The sequence below is a fragment of the Pseudophryne corroboree genome, chromosome 11 (genome assembly GCF_028390025.1).
Source record: "Pseudophryne corroboree isolate aPseCor3 chromosome 11, aPseCor3.hap2, whole genome shotgun sequence".
In the NCBI taxonomy this organism is placed as follows: domain Eukaryota; kingdom Metazoa; phylum Chordata; class Amphibia; order Anura; family Myobatrachidae; genus Pseudophryne; species Pseudophryne corroboree.
Window position 1 is genome coordinate 126,560,194 of NC_086454.1, and position 9,906 is coordinate 126,570,099.

Sequence of the window (9,906 nt, forward strand, 5' to 3'; positions counted from 1 at the left end):
CATTCGCTCTTTAAACAACAGGGAAGGATGCACCACAGGAGAAGAACAAACAAACACAATAATGTGCCAGGAGTACATTCAATATATAATATAAAAATTGCTTTGGAAATACACTCTTTAATATTAGTACCCTGTTGAAGTTAGAAAGCCTTAGCGCACGTGTGTGTGTGTGTGTGTGTGTGTGTGTGTGTGTGTGTGTGTGTGTGTGTGTGTTTTCAATGCAAATAATGCACACAACAAAGCTATATAAATTCAATGTATTTAATTTCAGCCAATGAGTCTATCCTTTTCAGTCCTGCCACTAATTAATATCCTGTGACTGTGATATACCTGCCTCAGGTAGGGAAGCTGTAGCAAACATCCCTTTAGTTGATGTTCGCTTTACATATTGAATTTCACCATATGTACTAGAGATGAGCGGGTTCGGTTTCTCTGAAACCGAACCCGCACGAACTTCATGTTTTTTTCACGGGTCCGAGCAGACTCGGATCCTCCCGCCTTGCTCGGTTAACCCGAGCGCGCCCGAACGTCATCATGACGCTGTCGGATTCTCGCGAGACTCGGATTCTATATAAGGAGCCGCGCGTCGCCGCCATTTTCACACGTGCATTGAGATTGATAGGGAGAGGACGTGGCTGGCGTCCTCTCCATTAGAAATTAGATTAGAAGAGAGAGAGAGATTGTGCAGAGTCAGACAGAGTTTACCACAGTGACCAGTGCAGTTGTTGTTAGTTAACTTTTATTTATTTTAATATAATATATCCGTCCGTTCTCTGCTATATCCGTTCTCTGCCTGAAAAAAAACGATACACAGCAGCAGCCAGTCACACAGTGTGACTCAGTCTGTGTGCACTCAGCTCAGCCCAGTGTGCTGCACATCAATGTATAAAAGGCAAAGCTTATAATAATTGTGGGGGAGACTGGGGAGCACTGCAGGTTGTTATAGCAGGAGCCCCCAGGAGTACATAATATTATATTAATTTAAAATTAAACAGTGCACACTTTTGCTGCAGGAGTGCCACTGCCAGTGTGACTAGTGGTGACCAGTGCCTGACCACCAGTATAGTAGTATATTGTTGTATGTATTGTATACTATCTCTTTATCAACCAGTCTATATTAGCAGCAGACACAGTACAGTGCGGTAGTTCACGGCTGTGGCTACCTCTGTGTCGGCAGTCGGAACTCGGCAGGCAGTCCGTCCATCCATAATTGTATTACAATATATACCACCTAACCGTGGTATTTTTTTTTCTTTCTTTATACCGTCGTCATAGTGTCATACTAGTTGTTACGAGTATACTACTATCTCTTTATCAACCAGTGTACAGTGCGGTAGTTCACGGCTGTGGCTACCTCTGTGTCGGCAGTCGGCAGGCAGTCCGTCCATCCATAATTGTATTATTATTATAATATATACCACCTAACCGTGGTTTTTTTTTCATTCTTTATACCGTCATAGTGTCATACTAGTTGTTACGAGTATACTACTATCTCTTTATCAACCAGTGTACAGTGCGGTAGTTCACGGCTGTGGCTACCTCTGTGTCGGCAGTCGGCAGGCAGTCCGTCCATCCATAATTGTATTATTATTATAATATATACCACCTAACCGTGGTTTTTTTTTCATTCTTTATACCGTCGTCATAGTGTCATACTAGTTGTTACGAGTATACTACTATCTCTTTATCAACCAGTGTACAGTGCGGTAGTTCACGGCTGTGGCTACCTCTGTGTCGGCAGTCGGCAGGCAGTCCGTCCATCCATAATTGTATTATTATTATAATATATACCACCTAACCGTGGTTTTTTTTTCATTCTTTATACCGTCGTCATAGTGTCATACTAGTTGTTACGAGTATACTACTATCTCTTTATCAACCAGTGTACAGTGCGGTAGTTCACGGCTGTGGCTACCTCTGTGTCGGCAGTCGGCAGGCAGTCCGTCCATCCATAATTGTATTATTATTATAATATATACCACCTAACCGTGGTTTTTTTTTCATTCTTTATACCGTCATAGTGTCATACTAGTTGTTACGAGTATACTACTATCTCTTTATCAACCAGTGTACAGTGCGGTAGTTCACGGCTGTGGCTACCTCTGTGTCGGCAGTCGGCAGGCAGTCCGTCCATCCATAATTGTATTATTATTATAATATATACCACCTAACCGTGGTTTTTTTTTCATTCTTTATACCGTCGTCATACTAGTTGTTACGAGTATACTACTATCTCTTTATCAACCAGTGTACAGTGCGGTAGTTCACGGCTGTGGCTACCTCTGTGTCGGCACTCGGCAGGCAGTCCGTCCAACCATAATTGTATTATATACCACCTAACCGTGGTTTTTTTTTCATTCTTTATACCGTCGTCATACTAGTTGTTACGAGTATACTACTATCTCTTTATCAACCAGTGTACAGTGCGGTAGTTCACGGCTGTGGCTACCTCTGTGTCGGCACTCGGCAGGCAGTCCGTCCAACCATAATTGTATTATAATATATACCACCTAACCGTGGTTTTTTTTTCATTCTTTATACCGTCGTCATACTAGTTGTTACGAGTATACTACTATCTCTTTATCAACCAGTGTACAGTGCGGTAGTTCACGGCTGTGGCTACCTCTGTGTCGGCACTCGGCAGGCAGTCCGTCCATCCATAATTGTATTATATACCACCTAACCGTGGTTTTTTTATACCACCTAACCGTGGCAGTCCGTCCATAATTGTATACTAGTATCCAATCCATCCATCTCCATTGTTTACCTGAGGTGCCTTTTAGTTCTGCCTATAAAATATGGAGAACAAAAATGTTGAGGTTCCAAAATTAGGGAAAGATCAAGATCCACTTCCACCTCGTGCTGAAGCTGCTGCCACTAGTCATGGCCGAGACGATGAAATGCCAGCAACGTCGTCTGCCAAGGCCGATGCCCAATGTCATAGTACAGAGCATGTCAAATCCAAAACACCAAATATCAGAAAAAAAAGGACTCCAAAACCTAAAATAAAATTGTCGGAGGAGAAGCGTAAACTTGCCAATATGCCATTTACCACACGGAGTGGCAAGGAACGGCTGAGGCCCTGGCCTATGTTCATGGCTAGTGGTTCAGCTTCACATGAGGATGGAAGCACTCAGCCTCTCGCTAGAAAACTGAAAAGACTCAAGCTGGCAAAAGTACCGCAAAGAACTGTGCGTTCTTTGAAATCCCAAATCCACAAGGAGAGTCCAATTGTGTCGTTTGCGATGCCTGACCTTCCCAACACTGGACGTGAAGAGCATGCGCCTTCCACTATTTGCATGCCCCCTGCAAGTGCTGGAAGGAGCACCCGCAGTCCAGTTCCTGATAGTCAGATTGAAGATGTCAGTGTTGAAGTACACCAGGATGAGGAGGATATGGGTGTTGCTGGCGCTGGGGAGGAAATTGACCAGGAGGATTCTGATGGTGAGGTGGTTTGTTTAAGTCAGGCACCCGGGGAGACACCTGTTGTCCGTGGGAGGAATATGGCCGTTGACATGCCAGGTGAAAATACCAAAAAAATCAGCTCTTCGGTGTGGAGGTATTTCACCAGAAATGCGGACAACAGGTGTCAAGCCGTGTGTTCCCTTTGTCAAGCTGTAATAAGTAGGGGTAAGGACGTTAACCACCTCGGAACATCCTCCCTTATACGTCACCTGCAGCGCATTCATAATAAGTCAGTGACAAGTTCAAAAACTTTGGGTGACAGCGGAAGCAGTCCACTGACCAGTAAATCCCTTCCTCTTGTAACCAAGCTCACGCAAACCACCCCACCAACTCCCTCAGTGTCAATTTCCTCCTTCCCCAGGAATGCCAATAGTCCTGCAGGCCATGTCACTGGCAAGTCTGACGAGTCCTCTCCTGCCTGGGATTCCTCCGATGCATCCTTGCGTGTAACGCCTACTGCTGCTGGCGCTGCTGTTGTTGCCGCTGGGAGTCGATGGTCATCCCAGAGGGGAAGTCGTAAGCCCACTTGTACTACTTCCAGTAAGCAATTGACTGTTCAACAGTCCTTTGCGAGGAAGATGAAATATCACAGCAGTCATCCTACTGCAAAGCGGATAACTGAGGCCTTGACAACTATGTTGGTGTTAGACGTGCGTCCGGTATCCGCCGTTAGTTCACAGGGAACTAGACAATTTATTGAGGCAGTGTGCCCCCGTTACCAAATACCATCTAGGTTCCACTTCTCTAGGCAGGCGATACCGAGAATGTACACGGACGTCAGAAAAAGACTCACCAGTGTCCTAAAAAATGCAGTTGTACCCAATGTCCACTTAACCACGGACATGTGGACAAGTGGAGCAGGGCAGGGTCAGGACTATATGACTGTGACAGCCCACTGGGTAGATGTATGGACTCCCGCCGCAAGAACAGCAGCGGCGGCACCAGTAGCAGCATCTCGCAAACGCCAACTCTTTCCTAGGCAGGCTACGCTTTGTATCACCGCTTTCCAGAATACGCACACAGCTGAAAACCTCTTACGGCAACTGAGGAAGATCATCGCGGAATGGCTTACCCCAATTGGACTCTCCTGTGGATTTGTGGCATCGGACAACGCCAGCAATATTGTGTGTGCATTAAATATGGGCAAATTCCAGCACGTCCCATGTTTTGCACATACCTTGAATTTGGTGGTGCAGAATTTTTTTAAAAAACGACAGGGGCGTGCAAGAGATGCTGTCGGTGGCCAGAAAAATTGCGGGACACTTTCGGCGTACAGGCACCACGTACAGAAGACTGGAGCACCACCAAAAACTACTGAACCTGCCCTGCCATCATCTGAAGCAAGAAGTGGTAACGAGGTGGAATTCAACCCTCTATATGCTTCAGAGGTTGGAGGAGCAGCAAAAGGCCATTCAAGCCTATACAATTGAGCACGATATAGGAGATGGAATGCACCTGTCTCAAGTGCAGTGGAGAATGATTTCAACGTTGTGCAAGGTTCTGATGCCCTTTGAACTTGCCACACGTGAAGTCAGTTCAGACACTGCCAGCCTGAGTCAGGTCATTCCCCTCATCAGGCTTTTGCAGAAGAAGCTGGAGGCATTGAAGAAGGAGCTAAAAGGGAGCGATTCCGCTAGGCATGTGGGACTTGTGGATGCAGCCCTTAATTCGCTTAACAAGGATTCACGGGTGGTCAATCTGTTGAAATCAGAGCACTACATTTTGGCCACCGTGCTCGATCCTAGATTTAAAGCCTACCTTGGATCTCTCTTTCCGGCAGACACAGGTCTGCTGGGGTTGAAAGACCTGCTGGTGACAAAATTGTCAAGTCAAGCGGAATGCGACCTGTCAACATCTCCTCCTTCACATTCTCCCGCAACTGGGGGTGCGAGGAAAAGGCTCAGAATTCCGAGCCCACCCGCTGGCGGTGATGCAGGGCAGTCTGGAGCGACTGCTGATGCTGACATCTGGTCCGGACTGAAGGACCTGACAACGATTACGGACATGTCGTCTACTGTCACTGCATATGATTCTCTCAACATTGATAGAATGGTGGAGGATTATATGAGTGACCGCATCCAAGTAGGCACGTCACACAGTCCGTACTTATACTGGCAGGAAAAAGAGGCAATTTGGAGGCCCTTGCACAAACTGGCTTTATTCTACCTAAGTTGCCCTCCCACAAGTGTGTACTCCGAAAGAGTGTTTAGTGCCGCCGCTCACCTTGTCAGCAATCGGCGTACGAGGTTACATCCAGAAAATGTGGAGAAGATGATGTTCATTAAAATGAATTATAATCAATTCCTCATCGGAGACATTGACCAGCAGCAATTGCCTCCACAAAGTACACAGGGAGCTGAGATGGTGGATTCCAGTGGGGACGAATTGATAATCTGTGAGGAGGGGGATGTACACGGTGATATATCGGAGGGTGAAGATGAGGTGGACATCTTGCCTCTGTAGAGCCAGTTTGTGCAAGGAGAGATTAATTGCTTCTTTTTTGGGGGGGGTCCAAACCAACCCGTCATATCAGTCACAGTCGTGTGGCAGATCCTGTCACTGAAATGATGGGTTGGTTAAAGTGTGCATGTCCTGTTTTGTTTATACAACATAAGGGTGGGTGGGAGGGCCCAAGGATAATTCCATCTTGCACCTCTTTTTTCTTTTCTTTTTCTTTGCATCATGTGCTGATTGGGGAGGGTTTTTTGGAAGGGACATCCTGCGTGACACTGCAGTGCCACTCCTAGATGGGCCCGGTGTTTGTGTCGGCCACTAGGGTCGCTAATCTTACTCACACAGTCAGCTACCTCATTGCGCCTCTTTTTTTCTTTGCGTCATGTGCTGTTTGGGGAGGGTTTTTTGGAAGGGACATCCTGCGTGACACTGCAGTGCCACTCCTAGATGTGCCCGGTGTTTGTGTCGGCCACTAGGGTCGCTAATCTTACTCACACAGTCAGCTACCTCATTGCGCCTCTTTTTTTCTTTGCGTCATGTGCTGTTTGGGGAGGGTTTTTTGGAAGGGCCATCCTGCGTGACACTGCAGTGCCACTCCTAGATGGGCCCGGTGTTTGTGTCGGCCACTAGGGTCGCTAATCTTACTCACACAGCTACCTCATTGCGCCTCTTTTTTTCTTTGCGTCATGTGCTGTTTGGGGAGGGTTTTTTGGAAGGGACATCCTGCGTGACACTGCAGTGCCACTCCTAGATGGGCCCGGTGTTTGTGTCGGCCACTATGGTCGCTTATCTTACTCACACAGCGACCTCGGTGCAAATTTTAGGACTAAAAATAATATTGTGAGGTGTGAGGTATTCAGAATAGACTGAAAATGAGTGTAAATTATGGTTTTTGAGGTTAATAATACTTTGGGATCAAAATGACCCCCAAATTCTATGATTTAAGCTGTTTTTTAGTGTTTTTGGAAAAAAACACCCGAATCCAAAACACACCCGAATCCGACAAAAATAATTCGGTGAGGTTTTGCCAAAACGCGTTCGAACCCAAAACACGGCCGCGGAACCGAACCCAAAACCAAAACACAAAACCCGAAAAATTTCAGGCGCTCATCTCTAATATGTACATATAACCTGACACAGTGTACCCAGGTTTACCAACCTACGGATACCAGCTGTTGTAATTGTACATTATACCTATATAATATGTATGTTGGGTCAGATCCATTCAGAGGCTTCTTGAACTGGTAGAACTGAAGTAAGCAGAAGTATGAAACTTTATGGTAGTGAGTGAGTGAGTGAGTGAGTGAGTGAGTGAGTGAGAGAGAAAAAAGTGTACAGACAAAGTACCAGTCAATCAGCTCTAACTGCCATGTTAAAGGCTTGGTTTGAAAAGGGTCAGGAGGTGGTTGGTTAGTAGCTTATCTCTGCCCAAGGCTTAGTACATACTGTACGCCACTTAAACAGCCCATGCAACAAGAAAATGTTAGTTATCTCCAAATATGTGTGACCACAATGGCAAACCCTGCTTAAAGGGGCCCGGTTCATGGACCACACACACACACATCAATCACTGTCTTTGGGCAATTGAATTTTCTGTTAATGTCAAAAGTGCACAGTAGAGGATTTTGAACAGATCACTGTCCTTTTTTTTTTTTTTTTTTTTTTTTTATATAGCCCTAGGCTAAAACCTGACAACTTCCAGGCAGTATTTAGCCTAGTGGGTCACTACATGCAGAAATATTTGTTCAACCAATTTTTTACCAGACACTTCCAAAAGAAACAACTGAAATCAAACAAACAGATCTGTTCACGTGTGGCCAACTCACAAAGATAACGTGAAAATGTAAGAACATATATGGTAATTGTACAGTACTTCTACCTCTGTAGAGCTCTAGTCTCAATCAAGCCATTAAAATGCACATTTCTATAACACATGTAATGACTGATCACTGTATGTAATATATTACTAAGGGAGTGCCAGGTGCTGTAAATGTTTTCAATACTATATCTGTCAAGCAGGTAGAACATACCATATGTACTACACATCCTTATTTCAATATGTTATATGGAATGGTTCATCTGTTGCACACAGTATAATAATTAGAGTCAATAGTTGCTGTAAATCAACAGGACCAGTGTAATTCCTAGTATATTTCAATGGCAGTTTAGTTGCTAAAAAAAATATATATTTAGTGTTCAAGACTAGTATTGCCCATAACACAATATACATACATTATATCATGTAACCGACCTTGTTATGTACAAGTTATTTTTACCAAAAAATAAAACAGGTCGCAAGAAGCCACCTGTAGCCACACAATTATCTATCAGTAAAAACTACTAAGCAATTGACAGGTTTATGAGTGAGAAGGGGAAACCCAGTACAGTATATGGAGAGAGTAGTAGCAGCCCTGGCCGGCTTACCTGGTAAGAGCACTACATCCAGATTACACTCCCTGTGTGAATCCTAAAGAGGCATAAACAGAGGTCCAGTCCGGGAATCGGTCCTGTTCCTCTGCACTTTAGGAGTCACAGAGCTGATCAGCTGATCCTTCCCCCACCCGCACTCTCCTGTACTAACTGAGAGCCAGGAAGAGACCTGAAGCACATCACACTCCTCTGATTGGCCATCCCCCGGCCTCCTGTCCACGCCCACACCACCCTGAGCCTATCTGTTGCCCAAATCTCACCTGTGTGCAGGTGTGGGCGTGGCTAGGTGTCATCTACAAGGTGATGTCATTCTGTGCAGAGCCTAGGTGGTGTGTTTAACCCACTCCTGTCCAAAGAACACTGATGACATCACTTTCCTAAAGAGAATATTCAAATTGTACAACTACAGATCCTGTTATTAATAACAGTACTCATAGACTGTATATATGATCAGCCATGCTAACATACGTGATCACAAACTATACATACTTTATGTGAATAATATCACAGCAGAGTTTATTGGCAGTATAAAAAAATATGCACTTACAATATCTTAAAAACTTTTAGTGCATAATGATTCAATTTATAAATACAATATACTTGTGCTTGATTTGCAATTATACAAACAAAGTCAGTTGTAGGTTTGGTGCATACATGAAAAACAAAGTATACATTGTAAAAACACACACACACACACACACACACACACACACACACACTATGGCCCTCATTCCGAGTTGACCGCTCGCTGCCGATTTTCGCAGCGCAGCGATCAGGTGAAAAAACTGCATTTATGCGCATGCTCATGGTACGCAGCGCATATGCGCTAAGTACTTTCACACAAAACTTTGTAGTTTTACACAAGCTCGAGCGACGCTTTTCAGTCGCTCGAGTGTTCATTGTTTGATTGACAGGAAGTGGGTGTTTCTGGGCGGCAACTCAGCGTTTTCAGGGAGTGTGCTAAAAACCGCAGGCGTGCCAGGTAAAAACGCAGGAGTGGCTGGAGAAACGGGGGAGTGGCTGGCCGAACGCAGGGCGTGTTTGTGACGTCAAACCAGGAACTAAACAGACTGCAGTCATCGCAAGCTAGGAGTAAGTCTTGAGCCACTCTGAAACTGCATGACATTTTTTAGTGGCAGAACTGCTAACCTTTCGTTCGCACTTCTGCTAAGCTAAGATACACTCCCAGAGGGCGGCGGCCTAGCGTGTGCACTGCTGCTAAAAGCAGCTAGCGAGCGATCAACTCAGAATGAGGGCCTGTGTGTGTGTGTGTGTGTGTGTGTGTGTGTGTTTTCTTAAAGTGTGTGTATGTATATATATATATATATATTATATACACTGCTCAAAAAAATAAAGGGAACACTTAAACAACACAATGTAACTCCAAGTCAATCACACTTCTGTGAAATCAAACTGTCCACTTAGGAAGCAACACTGATTGACAATCAATTTCACATGCTGTTGTGCAAATGGAATAGACAACAGGTGGAAATTATAGGCAATTAGCAAGACACCCCAATAAAGGAGTTGTTCTGCAGGTGGTGACCACAGACCACT

The 9,906-nt window shown here is 44.9% G+C and overlaps 1 protein-coding gene across 2 annotated transcripts in view; it reads right to left on the reverse strand.

Moving 5' to 3' along the window:
• RASSF7 (Ras association domain family member 7) overlaps window positions 1-8,500 on the reverse strand; it is a 99,143-nt gene extending 90,643 nt beyond the window's left edge. For both annotated transcript variants that reach the window (XM_063944794.1, XM_063944793.1), the window contains exon 1: window positions 8,344-8,500. The gene's annotated coding sequence lies outside the window, so the exon portion shown is untranslated. The remainder of the gene's footprint in view (window positions 1-8,343) is intronic.
• Between the last annotated feature and the right edge of the window lie 1,406 nt (window positions 8,501-9,906).